Source organism: Ursus maritimus, unplaced genomic scaffold (assembly GCF_017311325.1).
Source record: "Ursus maritimus isolate PB19 unplaced genomic scaffold, ASM1731132v1 scaffold_5, whole genome shotgun sequence".
In the NCBI taxonomy this organism is placed as follows: domain Eukaryota; kingdom Metazoa; phylum Chordata; class Mammalia; order Carnivora; family Ursidae; genus Ursus; species Ursus maritimus.
Genome location: NW_024426663.1, coordinates 7,204,470 through 7,219,290, shown reverse-complemented (window position 1 = coordinate 7,219,290; position 14,821 = coordinate 7,204,470). Strand labels below are relative to the sequence as shown.

At 37.1% G+C, this 14,821-nt stretch overlaps 1 non-coding gene across 1 annotated transcript; it reads right to left on the bottom strand.

Annotated features, from left to right (window-relative positions):
• Window positions 1-9,348: 9,348 nt before the first annotated feature.
• LOC121100865 lies at window positions 9,349-9,501 on the bottom strand. Its single transcript, XR_005832649.1, has one exon. It is a non-coding gene; the product is annotated as a U12 minor spliceosomal RNA (small nuclear RNA).
• Window positions 9,502-14,821: the final 5,320 nt, after the last annotated feature.

Below are 14,821 nucleotides of genomic sequence, written 5' to 3'. Positions count from 1 at the left end.
AAAGGGATAAAAGGTATCCAAATCGGCAAAGAAGAAGTCAAACTGTCTCTCTTCGCAGATGACACGATACTCTATATAGAAAACCCAAAAGACTCCACCCCCAAACTACTAGAACTTATAGAACAATTCAGTAATGTGGCGGGATACAAAATCAATGCTCAGAAATCAGTTGCATTTCTATACAAGAACAATGAGACTGAAGAAAGAGAATTAGGGAATCCATTCCATTTACAATAGCACCAAAAATCATACATTATCTCGGAATTAACTTAACCAGAAATATAAAGGATCTCTATTCTAGAAACTACAGAACACTAATAAAAGACATTGAAGAAGACACAAAAAGATGGAAAAATATTCCATGCTCATGGATCGGAAGAGTAAACATACTTAAAATGTCTATGCTACCCAGAGCAATCTACACTTTCAATGCCATCCTGATCAAAATACCAATGACATTTTTCAAAGAACTGGAACAAACAGCCCTTAAAATTGTGTGGAACCTGAAAAGGCCGCGAATCACCAAGGAATTGTTGAAAAGGAAAAACAAAGCTGGGCATCACGTTGCCGGATTTCAAGCTATACTACAAAGCTGTGATCACAAAGACAGCATGGTACTGGCACAAAAACAGACACATAGACCAATGGAACAGAGCAGAGAACACATAAATGGACCCTTGGCTCTTTGGGCAACTCTTCTTTGACAAAGCAGGAAAAAACATCCAGTGGAAAAAAGACAGTCTCTTCAATAAATGGTGCTAGGAAAACTGGACAGCTACATGCAAAAGAATGAAACTTGACCACTCTCTCACACCATACACAAAAATAAACTCCAAATGGATGAAAGACCTCGATGTGAGACAGGAATCCATCAAAATTCTGGAGAGACATAGGCAGCAACCTCTTTGACATCGGCCACAGCAACATTTTCATGACACATCTCCAAGGCAAGAGAAACAAAAGATAAAATGAACTTGTGGGACTTATCAAGATAAAAGCTTCTGCACATCGAAACAGTCAAAAAACTAAGAGGCAGCCCACAGAATGGGAGAAGATATGCAAATGACACTACAGATAAAAGACTGGTATCCAAGATCTACAAAGAACTCTCAAACTCAATCTGCGAAGAACAAATAATCAAATCAAAAGATGGCAGAATTATGAACAGAACTTTTTCCAATGAAGACATACAAATGGCTAACAGACACATGAAAAATGTTCAAAATCCTTAGCCATCAGGGAAATTCAAATCAAAACCACTGATTGAGATACCACCTTATGTCAGTTAGAATGAAGAGAGACAGTTTGACTTCTTTGCTGATTTGGATACCTTTTATCCCTTTTTGTTGTCTGATTGCTGTTGCAAGGACTTCTAGTACTATGTTGAATAATAGTGGCGAGAGTGGGCATCCTTGTTGTGTTCCTGATCTTAAGGGAAAGGCTTCCAGCTTTTCCCCATTGAGAATGATATTTGCTGTAGGCTTTTCATAGATGGCTTTTATGAGATTGAGGAATGTACCCTCTATCCCTACACTCTGAAGGGTTTTAATCAGGAAAGGATGCTGTATTTTGTCAAATGCTTTTCTGCAGCAGTTTAGAGGATCATATGATTTTTTGCTTTTTTCTTGCTGATAAAGTCTATGACACTGATAGATTTGCGAATGTTGAACCACCCTTGCATCACAGGGATGAAACCCACTTGGTCATGATGGATAATCCTTTTAATGTACTGTTGGATTCTATTAGCCAGGATCTTGTTGAGAATTTTGGCGTCCATATTAATTAGGGAAATGGTCTTTAATTCTCCTTTTGGATGGGGTCTTTGCCTGGTTTGGGGATCAAGGTAATATTGGCCTCATAGAATGAGTTTGGTAGCTTTCCTTCTGTTTCTATTTTTTGAAATAGCGTTAGGAGGATAGGTATTATTTCTTCTTTGAATGTTTGGTAGAATTCCCCGGGAAAACGGTCCGGTCCTGGCATTTTGTTTTTTGGAAGGTTTTTAATCACTGTTTCAATCTCTTCATAATTAAGCGGTCTGTTTAAAAAATCAATTTCTTCCTGTTTCAGTCTTGGTAGTTTATAGGTCTAGGAAGTCCTCCATCTCTACCAAATTGCTTAATTTATTGGCATAAAGCTGTTGATAAAAGTTTCTAATAATCCTTCCACTTTCATTGGTGTTGGTTGTGACCTCTCCCTTTTCATTCATAATTTTATTAATTTGGGTCCTTTCTCTATTCCTTTGGATAAGTCTTGCCGGTGGTTTGTCTATTTTATTTATTCTTTCAAAGAACCAGCCTCTAATTCTGTTGATCTGCTCTACTGTGCTCCTGGTTTCTAATTCATTGATCTCTGCTCCAATCTTGATCAACTGTTTTCTCATGCGTGGATTGGGCCTGTTCCTCTGTTGCTGTTCCAGCCTCTTGAGGTGAGAATATAAAAACTGCATTTTAGATTTTTCTATTCTTTTGAGTGAGGCTTGGATTGCTATGTATTTTCCCCACAGGACTGCCTTTGTTATGTCCTATAGGTTTTGGATCATTGTGTTTTCATTCTCATTGGTCTCCATAAATTGTTTAAATTGATTTTCAATTTCCTGGTTTATCCAATCATTCTTGAGCAGGATGGTTCTACGTTACCAAGTGTTTGAGTTCCTTCCAAATTTTTCCTTGTGGTTGAGTTCCAATTTCAAAGCATTGTGGTCTGAGAATATGCAGAGAATAATTTCAGTCTTTTGGTATAGGTTGAGACCTGTTTTGCGACCCAGTAGATGGTCTATTCTGGAGAAAGTTCCATGTGCATTGGAAAAGAAGGAGTATTCTGTTGTTCTGGGGTATAGTGTTCTATATACCCCAGTGTTCTATGAGGTCCATCTGGTCTAGTAGGTCATTCAAAGCTGTTGTTTCTTTGTTCATTTTCTGCTTAGGTGATCTGTGTGTTGCTGATAGTGGAGTGTTGAGGTCCCCTACTATTAATGTCTCTTTATTCTGGTTAAGCGTTGGCTTGTGTAGCTTGCTGCTCCCCTGTTGAGGGCATAGATATTTATAATTGTCATATCCACTTGTTGGATACATCCTTCTAGAATAATATAGTGTCCTTCTGTATCTCTAACTACAGTCTTTAGTTTAAAATCTAATCTGTCTGATATGAGAATTGCTACCCCAGCTTTCTTTTGAGGTCCATTGACATGAATGATGGTTTTCCATCCCTTCACTTTCAGTCTGGATGTATCTTTAGGTTCTTTAGGCCATTCACATTCAGAGTGATTATTGAGAGATATGATTTTAATGATGTCATGTTGCCTGTAAAGTCTTTGTTTCAATAGATTGTAAATTTCTGTTCTGTATCACTCTTGGTGCCTTTTTACTTTTATAGAAACCCGCCCCCCCTTAATACTCCTGTAGGGCTGGTTTCATAGTTACAAATTTGGTCAGTGTCTGGTGATCCTGGAAGGTCCTTATCTCTCCATCCATTCGGAATGACAGCCTTGCTGGATAAAGGATCCTTGGCTTCGTGTTTCTCAGATAGAGCTTTAAAAATCCCCTGCCAACCCTTCCTCTCATTCCATGTCGGTGTAGACAGTTCTGACATAATTCTGATATTTTGGCCTCTGTACATGAGAAATTTCTTCTCCCTGGCCACTTTCAATACTGTATACTTGGATCTAATATTTGCAGAATGCACTATGATGTGACGTGGCATTGGTTTGTCATGGTTGAGCTTGGGAGGGGTCCTCTCTGACTCATGGAGACGAATGCTTGTTTCCTTTGCTAGATTAGGGGAGTTTTCAGCTACAATTTATTCAAAATCTCTTCTAGACTTCTCTCTTTCTCCACCCCCTCAGGGATGCCGATGATTCTGACATTAGAATGTTTCATTGAGTCAGTAATCTCCCTTAATCTACTTTATTGAGATTGGAATTTTTTGAGCCAAGTTTCTGATTTAAGTTTCTCTTCTACCATCCCATCCTCCAATTCACTACTTCGTTCTTCTGCCTCATTTACCTTGGCCGTCAGAACATCTAGTTTTGATTGCTTTTGATTCATAGCATTTTTAATCTCTGCCAGATTTGTTCCCATTTCTGCCCTTAGAGTTTCTATATTCTCGTTAATATTTTCATTAATATTTTTTTCAAGTCTACACATCATCTTGACCATTGTTACTCTGAACTCCATTTCTGATAATTTGGTTATATCCATATCCATCAGTTCTGTGTCAGACAGAGGCCACAGACTCATTGTCTTTTCTTTGCTGGGGGGGATTTCTCCTTCCCCTCATTCTGATAAGGAGAGGTTGTGGGGTTGCCCAGAGCCCAAATTATTGACCAGGACCCACGCAGTGTGCACTTGTTTTATAGAGACCTTAGGGATGTCGGCTTCTCAATTTTTCAGCCTTCCTACTGAGTGAGGGGTCTGCTCACTGATATTCAGGCAACTCTGTTTGGGTAGAGTCTCCCTGTCCCCTGCAAGGGGGGATGGGGTTTGGCACAATGTGAGCTGGTATTTCTGGGCTTTGTTCTCTGGCGGCTTTCCTTGGCAGTTTTCTGTGGCTTTTCTGAGAGTCAGAGCAGCAGTGGCCGAATCCTAGCCTCTGTCTCAGAACAGAGAGATTGCAGTCCACTCCCCACTGAGCTCTCTTGGCCTCTTTAACTCTGTTTCTGTCGGTGCTGCTAAAAACCCTGCAGTATCCTGGGTTGTGCACCCCACAGCAGGTGTCCCAGCCCTTACTTCCAGGGCCAGCAGGTCTCTGTCCTTTGTGTTTCTAACACCACCAGCCACCCCCGGTTCCCATGCTTACTCCCGAGCTCTCTGTTTCAGTGTTGTTTGCGTGCACTCTGGAGTGCTGGTTTTCATTTGGGTGCGCCCACGCTCCTGAGCTCCCCGTATCAGTCTGTTCCAGTGAGCGCTCCGGAGCTCCGGTTTTCAGTCAGGTCGCACACGCGTTCCTGAGCTCTCGGTTTCAGTCTAGTTCGAATGTGCACTCCAGAGCTCTGGTTGTCAGTCTGGACACGTGCCCGCTCCTGGGCTCCTGGTTTCAGTCTAGTTGGAGTGTGCACTCCGGAGCTCGGATTTCGGTCTGGTCGTAAGCGCATTCCCAGGCTCACAGTCTCAGTCCATTCTCTCGCGGGTGCCCGTCCTTGAGTCCGGCCCACTCCCCAGTGCAGGTGGCTACTGCTTCCCGGCCCTTAGTGGGGCAGCTCTCTCCCCCTCCTGTTTATCTTCCGATATCTGTGCGCGGTGTCACGGCTCCCCGCTTCGTACCTCAATACTCATCACTGGAGATGTTCATTTGTAGAGATCCAGATGTATCTTCCTATGTCTCAGGGTGATTCCGTGGGTTTTCAGGATAGTCTGGTACATATCCAGCTCGACTTAGGGGACCAGCTGAGAAAGGGGACCCCTACTCCTCCACCATGTTAACTCTCTCAGATCGTTACATTTGACTTCTATTCCAGAGTCTTCTCTTGCTCTCTGAATGAATCTTTTTTGGCAATTTATCAGCATCAGGGCTATCAGAAATCACTGTCTTCTACTTCCTCTCATACAGTTAATTATATACATGGGTGTTGGTAGTTCGGCACAGCTTAATGGAATTTTGTGGTTTGTAAGGATAGCACTTGACTACTTGGTTTAAAATACTTTAAATGTTCTCTTTTATTTATTTACATATTTAGTGCTTTAATGCATTTGTTATCATGTCTGTTTTGTTAGGACATTCAAGAAAACTTATATACATTACTACTTCACTAACAACATATTTCTTTAAATAGACTTTATTTTTTAGAGAATTTTAGGTTCATATCAATATTAAACAGAAGATATGGATTGACTTTTGTATATTAAACTTGTATCCTGCAGCTTTGCTATAAGCATTTATTTGATTTAGGAACTTTCTGTTGATTCTTTCAAATTTTCTCCATAGATAACCATGTCACCTGTAAACAAAGTTTATTTCTTCCATATATCTTTTCTTTTCTTTTCTTTTCTGCATTAGCTAGGACTTCCCAAATCACAGTGCAGGTAAATAGAATTCAAAAAGAAGGTAGTAATATCACTGTGTGGGGGAAAAAATATGGTTCATTGCTGCTATGGTGGTTTGGATTTCAGGAACAAAGATTTAGAGAGAAAGGCATAGCAGAAAAGGAGCCACAATAACATATATAAAGTTATTTGTGTCTTTGGCTCACTTTTTAGCTATGCATCCAAGGAGTAAAACTCCAGGATGTCTAGTAGAGAGCAACCACAAGGAGTCAGGAGAGATTTGGGTAGACACCTAATTCTGTAAAACTATCAGGCCAAGCCCAGTTAGAGATACCATGGTGAACATCCAGAACTTTGAGTTAAGAATCCAGAAAGGCCCTGCTCTAGAAATAAGGACCAAATCCTAGAATTAAGATACATGCTCTAGGAGTAAAGGATATGCTGGGAGAACTAGAAGGCAAGATAATCCAGATCTTTACTGTGTATTACCTCCAATATATGATATATAAAATTAACTAATTGTATGAGTAACCAGCAACAAGACAAGCAATAAAGAAATACAATAGTCTATTGTAAAAACAGCCCCAAGAACTTTAACATATTCTTGATTCATATGTTATAGAAAAGAGAGAAAAAGGAAAATAATGTGAATGGATGGAGAATATTAATAGAATGTTTATATATTTATACAAAGAAGAATCAAGTAGGGAGGGGTGCCTGGGTGGCTCAGTTGGTTAAGCACCTGCCTTTGGCTCCGGTCATGATCCCTGGGTCCTGGGATTGAGCCCTGAGTTGGGTGAGTCTGCTTTTCCTTCTCCCTCTGCTCCTCTCAGCTACCCCACTCCCTCTGCTGGTACTCTCTCATGCACTCCATCTCTCAAATAAATAAAATCTTAAAAAAAAAAAAAGAAGAAGAAGAAGAAGAATCAAGTGGGTCTCATGGATGTGATTAAAAGCAGAGCATAGGATAGGCTATATATATACTGAAGTCAGAAATACATTATTAGAAATGATATGTAAACTGAAACCAAGAAAAAGCATAGTGGGCAAACTTAGCAAAATAAAACTAAGCATAAAGTACATGTGGAAATTTATTTAAAAAAAAAAAAGTCCCAGAAGGAGAAGGCAAATAATTGGGATAGAAACAATACTTGAAAAAATAATGACTGATAATTTCCCATATCATTTGGAAGATACTGACAGTGAATCAAAATGGGATAAATACAAGGAGAAGCATACCTAGGTGTATTCTAATCAAACTGTTGATAATTAAAGATCAAATGGTAGTATTCAAAGCAGCTAGAAGGGGAAAACAGTATATGACATTTTATAGGAAAAATATATAACTGATAGCTAAGATGTTAATGGAAAGTAGAAGGAAAAATAGAAATCTATCTAAACTAAGTCTAATTAGTATGGGAGGCTGGAAAATATAGTTTATTGGATAGCTGCCCTCTTGTTCCTCATCCCATATGGAGCAGGTCAAAAAAAGTTCAGGAAATGTATGGAAAACAAAACAATAAATTATCTGTACTGTGGGAAATAAGAATATTGGCAGATGAAATAGTTACCTTAGGGACATATTCAACATTAGATTTTGATGATACATCTCAGTGGTGTTTTCAAATAAGAAGTTGGGTATGTGAATTTAGATTACAGATGGAATTCTTAGAATTCACACACAATATATAATATAGTCTAAAAATAATGTAACAAAGGAAATATTTCAGATCAAATATTCAAGAACTCAAAGGTTAAAAAGAAAAGTTTAAACACTTATTTTTGACCTGATATACATCCATTGAAGTTGATGTTGTAATTTATGATAGATATTCTAGAATCAAAGAATACGTATACCTTGACTAAAGTATAGCATCAAAAACTGCATACATTGATGCTGTCATATTTCCCCACATTATTACTCCCATCCTGCCATGATTAATTTTACTGAACTTAAAAATTTGAAAAAGCATATCTAATTAAACTCTAATTTTAAAAAGTCATGTATATCATGTATAGTTTTACTGATAATAGTGTTTTCTAAATCACCCACAATTCTATTTCATCAGCTCTCTTAGGATGAATTTCCCTTGTGATCCATGTACAATTTCTGTGTTTTCCTTTATAATTTGTTGGCATAAATCTTACAAACTCTGAATCAAGTGGTTGATCATGTATCCTCATTATTTTAGAAGTAAATGTGCTGCCTATTTCTTGCATCCAGGCTGAACTTCTCAGCATATATTTTAGTCATTAAATTCAGAGTTAATTTGCACCTCAGTTTTTATTGCCTCCTGTGGGTTGATTTGTGTCTTCCAAAAATATATGTTAAAGCTCTAAGCTTCAGTACCTCAGAGTGTGACCTTATTTGGAAGTTGGGTTGTTGCAGGTATAGTTAAGATGAAGTCTACTAAAGTGGAGTGAGCCCATAATCCAATATGATTAGTGCTTTTATAAAAAGAGGGAAGGGGCGCCTGGGTGGCACAGCGGTTAAGCGTCTGCCTTCAGCTCAGGGCGTGATCCCGGCGTTACGGGATTGAGCCCCACGTCAGGCTCCTCCACTATGAGCCTGCTTCTTCCTCTCCCACTCCCCCTGCTTGTGTTCCCTCTCTCGCTGGCTGTCTCTATCTCTGCCGAATAAATAAATAAAATCTTTAAAAAAAAAAAAAAAGAGGGAAGACCAGGTGTAGACACAGGTACATAGAGGTGGAGATTGGAGTGATGCAATTGTAAGCCAAGAAATGACAGCTGCCACCTCGAACTGGGAAGAGGCATGGAAGGATTTATACTTAGAGGAACATGGGCTTGCTGACATCTTGACTTTAGACTTTGCCTTCAGAACTGTGAAACCATAAATTTCTGTTGTTCTAAGCCACTTACTTTGTGGTACTTTGTTACCATAGCCCTAGGAGACTAGTATCCTGCCTTTGTACTCAATTCCTTCAATTATTTTTATTATTTATTTTTATTTTTATTTTATTTGTTTTTCATATACTATATATATATATATTTTTTTTTTTTTTAATTTGAGTATAGTTGACAGTATGTTACACTAGTTTCAGGTGTACAACTTAGTGATTTGACAAGTTTCTATCTTACAGTATATTCATCCCAAGTGAAGCTACCATCTTTTCCACTACATTGTTATTACAATAGCATTAATTATATTCCTTATCTTGTGCCTTTTATTCCCCTGACATATTCATTCCAGAACTGGAAGCCTGTATCGCCCTCTCTCCTTCATCCATCTTTATACAATATGTATTTTTTTTTAACCCTCTGTGGCTAATCCAGTTTCTTATCTATAGGAAACATGCACCTTCTCATCCTTTTTATTACCTTCATACAGTCTACTCAGTGTTAAAGGGGGACAGCAGATTGTGACTCTCAGGCATCCCACAAATTAGGTGGGTCACCTCAGCAGAAACCTTTACCAGCTCAAAACTTTGTCTCACATTAACAGTGAGGATTCAGGCATCATGCTGAGTCTTTTTTTTTTTCCTTACTCATAAGTTTAAGGCATACAATATGTATTTTAATAGGACTCCTTAAAGCCCCTTTTTATGAAATGAAGCAGAATTCCTGTCTATCCACTCACTATCCATCCTATAATATAAAAATTTAAGATGTGATGAAAACCTCCAAATAGTTTACTGTCTTATGAATGTCTTAAGACTCAGTGCCCATGCAAGTTAATGAAAAATAACAAAATAATAGACACCTGAACTGTAAATTATATGGAACATGTTTGTTCCTCTATAAGCATTTAGAGCTGGGATTAATCAGAATAGGCCAAAGTATATAAGAAACATGCAGATTGTCAATAAATCAGGACTTAAGCGGAAGCTTAAGGAATGGGTAGAAAGGATTTCACTGGTCAAGAAGAGAGGATGGTATTTCAGGAAGGAAGCAAGTTGAGCAATGCTTGCGTGATAGTCAAGTGCATGGTGCAAATAAATGATGTTACCAACTCTAGAGAAAGTTCTGTGGTTGGGGTTAGTGGAAAATAGTCTTGTCTGAGTGGGAGGTAGAAAAATTGCAGGGAATCTGAAAAAGAAAAAAAAGCAAGAGCTGTTAAATCTGTTTAGGAAGGAATTGGGAGTTGTTGTAGAGTTTTTGAACGCTAATAGAATGAAAGGGCCTGAGGGAGATTAATCCAGAGATAGTGTGCAAGATAAATTAGAGTCAGAGAAAGGATAAAGAGTCACAGAAAAGAGTCAAGAGAAAAGAGTCTAAGAGCTGTTTCAGAAAACTGATTACAGACTCCAGACCTCTGGTATTAGGAGCCTAAATAAATGCTCCTGACTCAGGAAGATCAGCTAAATTTTCTGAGTTTTTCTTGAAATTCTGATTTCTCTATTGCTATATAATTTCTCTTTTTCATCTTGGTTGGATTTGAGCCATTGGCATCTATTTCAGGGATCTTTTCATTGATAATGAAAGATTTCTGTCTAACCCTGAAAGACCTTGTATAAACTTTGGTTTTTAAAAGCACTTAATATGTATGGCATATTAGTGTATTTAGAATGCTCTCTACTGAGCTCAGTATTGAGAGAATGCCAACTTTGAAATGTGCAGCTATCCTTAATTTCCAAGCTGTGTTTATTTTGCTAGCTGTAGAACTTTCCTTTCCACCTCATTATTGTCTCTTTTCTTGAGATTACTCTAGCTAGCACATGTTATCTGAGGTAGGTGGATGCTTTTCCTTTGAATTTTACCTTCCTCATCCTTTTAGGAAATGGAGCCTCTTTATATACAGATTTCAAGGGTACTTTTTATGCCATAATTGATTTTCAGCACTCTTTGGCCTGATAGTTCCATTTAGATTGAAATTTATGGAAGTAATTTGAGATGTCCTTCAAATTGTAATATCATTAGTATTATACGACTTTTTCTTTGAGCAGCAACACTGAAAAATACATTATATACATTTTTTAAAAATTGTTTTTTGTGGACATTTCATTTTTTGAATGTAAAACATACTTTTTTTTCTATAAAATATATGCTTCTAATGGATAGTCGTTTGAGCTCTTAATGGAAATTTAGCCCAGGGAAAAGAAACATAGAGTTGAAATGAATGACATTGAATATCCTAAGTTCATTTGAGAGTCACTCATATTCACAGAATGAAAAAACAATTGATCGGGGTGTCTGGGTGGCTCAGTTGTTAAGCGTCTGCCTTTGGCTCAGGTGATGATCTCAGGGTCCTGGGATCGAGCCCCCATCGGGCTCCCTGCTCAGCAGGAAGCCTGCTTCTCCCTCTCCCACTCCCCCTGCTTGTGTTCCCTCTCTCACTGTCTCTCTCTGTCAAATAAATTAAAAAATCTTTAAAAGAAATATCTTGTATTTACCATTCAGAAAAATGGGATGATTGAAATTGCCCAAAACATCTTCTACAACTAAAAAAAAAATTGTAAGTGGTTTGTTTTAGGATATAAATTCTTTTAGGATATTCTTTTAGGATGTAATTCTTTGAATCAGAGTCAACTGGGTGTCCTTCCTTTTAAAATCTCCATCTGCTGCTGAAAAACCAGCATAAATAGTTACATGGCAACCTGTGTTGCATTTTGAAACTTAAATTCTTAGATTAGTAATTTTGTGCTGGGCCTGTATTACCCTTGTTAGAAATATTATAAGTGCTTTAAAGGTACTATTTTTTTTTCAAAATGCTATAACTAAATTTTAGCTGTATCAATTATTTATTTTTTCAATTAAATGGCTGTATTAATTATTTTTTAATTTTTAAATTTTTATTATTTTTTATTATGCTTAATTAGCCAGTATATAGTACATCATTAGTTTTTGATGTAGTGTTCAACAATTCATTAGTTGCATATAACACCCAGTACTCATCACAACACATTCCCTCCTTAATACCCATCATCCAGTTATCCAATCCCCGCACCACCCTCCCTTCTGTAACCCTCAGTTTGGTTCCCAGAGTCCAGAGTCTCTCATGGCTTGTCTCCCTCTCTGATTTTTTCGCATTCAGCTTTCCCTCCCTTTCCCTGTGGTCCTCCCCTCTATTCCTTATGTTCCACATATGACTGAAACCATATGATAATTGTCTGTCTCTGCTTGACATATTTCACCTATCATAATCCCCTCCAGTTCCATCCATGTCAATGTAAATGGTGGGAATTCATACTTTCTGATGGCTGAGTGATATTTCATTGTATATATGAACTACGTCTTCTTTATCCATTCATCTGTTGAAGGGCATCTCAGCCCCTTCTACAGTTTGGCTATTGTGGACATTGCTGATATGATTATTGGGGTGCATGTGCCCCTTCTTTTCAGTACGTCTGTATCTTTGGGGTAAATACCCAGTAGTGCAATTGCTGGGTCATAGGGTAGCTCTATTTTTAACATCTTGAGGAACCTCCGTACTCTTTTCCAGAGTAGCTATACCAGCTTGCATTCCCACCAACAGTGTAAGAGGGTTCCCCTTTCTCCACATCCTCGTCAACACTTGTTGTTTCCGGTCTTGTTAATTTTTGCCATTTTAACTGGTGTAAGGTGGTAAAAGAAGAAAGACCCCAAGAGTAATATAGACCAGAAATTTACAGGGACAGTTTATAGAAACAGGGACTTCACAGACAACATGATGGCACTAAATTCATGTCTGTCAATAGTTACCCTCAACGTGAAGAGCCTAAATGCTCCCATGAAATGGCATAGAGTTGCAGATTAGATAAAAAGACATGACCCATCCATATGCTGTCTACAAGAGGCTCATTTTGAACCTAAAGATACCTCCAGATTGAAAGTGAGGGGATGGAGATCCATTTATAATGCCAAAGAACCACAAAGCTGGGGTAGCAATTCTCATATCAGACAAATTAGATTTTAAACCAAAGATTGTAGTAAGAGATGTAGAGGGACACTGTATCTTACTTAAAGGGTCTATATCAATTATTTCAATATAAATTACAATATAATTTAAGATAAACTAATACACATTGTGTTTTTTTAAATTATTATTATTTTTTTACTTTCTGTCTCTGTAATAAGAAATGAAATTCATTTAATTCTCTGGCAGGAGTTTTGCATTATTATTATTATTTTACCAAAAGTATATGTAAAAACAACCACTCCTATGATAAATACTGTTTGTTGTCTTTATACTTACAAATATCATATATTTTACATTATAAGTTGTATGATGTTATAATTTGAAAATATTACTATTTCCTTTAGCAGAGTATGAACTCATAAACGTAGAAATTATAAAATCTTTAATAGGCAATAGAATCTAGCACATTTTTACTTACTGGTCTGTACTTGGTAGGTGCTTAATAAATTTATTGATAAATGAATGCATACATTTTTCATGTTACTAGTTTTTTTGTTTTTACTTTTGTTTTTTAGTCTGGAGTTTGTTTCAACACAGGGACATTAATCTTTTAGTTTAAATGAGTATATAGCTATGTCTGGGCTTAAAAAATTAAACCCAGTTTAAAATTCTTCTACATTAGAATAAATGTACTGGTTTCATGTAATTATTCTTAAATATGATTTCCTAGGTGATCCATTCCAGAGTGCATTCCAAAATTCTTGTGAAGAGCTATGATTGACTTATTCATTCTGATTTGATTAGCAATTCCTTTAAAATACAATAGTTTCAAATTCAGTTTATGACTACAAATCATGTGGAAGAGACTTTTTTATGGTTACCATTAAGCTCATCTATAACATCTTATTCAAATAATCTGTATTAAGTTGATGGTCACTTGAGTTTGTACCCATTCTAAAAACACTAGTTTTTTTACCCCCCTCATTTTATGTGTCTGATGTTATACTTTATATCCTTTTATATTGTGAATGCCTTAACCGATTTTTATATGTATAGTTGATTTTATTGCTTTTCTGTTTTAACCTCAGTACTGATTTTATAAGTGATTAATCTAGTGCTTTTATTATCTTGTATTTACCTGTAAATATTTTCCTTTCATAATTTTCTTTCTCCTGACTATGATCTTTTCTTTCCACTCAAAGTATTCCCTTTAACATTTCTTATAAGTCTGATTTTGTGGTGATTAACTCGTAATTTTTGTTTGTCTGGGAAACTCTTTATGTCTCCTTCTAGTCTGAATGGTAGTCTTGCTGGATAGAGTATTCTTGGTTGCATGTTTTTTTCCTTTTAGCACTGTGAATATATCATGCCACTCCCTTCTGGCTTGTAAAGTTGCTGCTGAAAAATCAGCTGATAGATTTATGGAGTTTTGCTTCTATGTAACTATTTTCTTTTCTCTTGCTGATTTTAAAATTCTCTTTTTATCCCTACTTTTTGCCATTTTAATCATTATGTGTCTTGGTGTGGACCTTTTTGGATTTATTTTGTTGGGGGCTCTCTGTGCCTCCTGGATCTGGATGTATGTTTCCTTCCCCAGCTTTGAGAAGTTTTTAGCTATTCTTCAATAAAATTTCTGCCACCTTTTCTCTCTCTTCACCTTTTGGGATCCCTATAATACAAATGTTATTACACTTGATGATATCACTGAGTTCCCTTACCCTATTTTCTAGAATGTAAATCTTCTAGACTACTTAACACCAGTGGTCCCAAGTTGAATATATCCCTTTCTATTCTTGTGTCTTACTTTGGAGACTCCACAACCTCTTTCCCTTCTGTGCCCTTATATTTTTAACCACCAGGATTAGTTCTTTCTTTAAAAAAAAAAAAAAATCTTTCTCAGTGGGTGTTGAATATACTTTTCTTTAAACTGCATTTGCAAAAATTAACTACTACTCTGAAAGGCTACCTAAACCATCATCCCTTCCAAATAGGTAATTTCTTAAACTAACAGTAGTCATTCTTAGTGTAGATTGCACTAGGCTTTTCG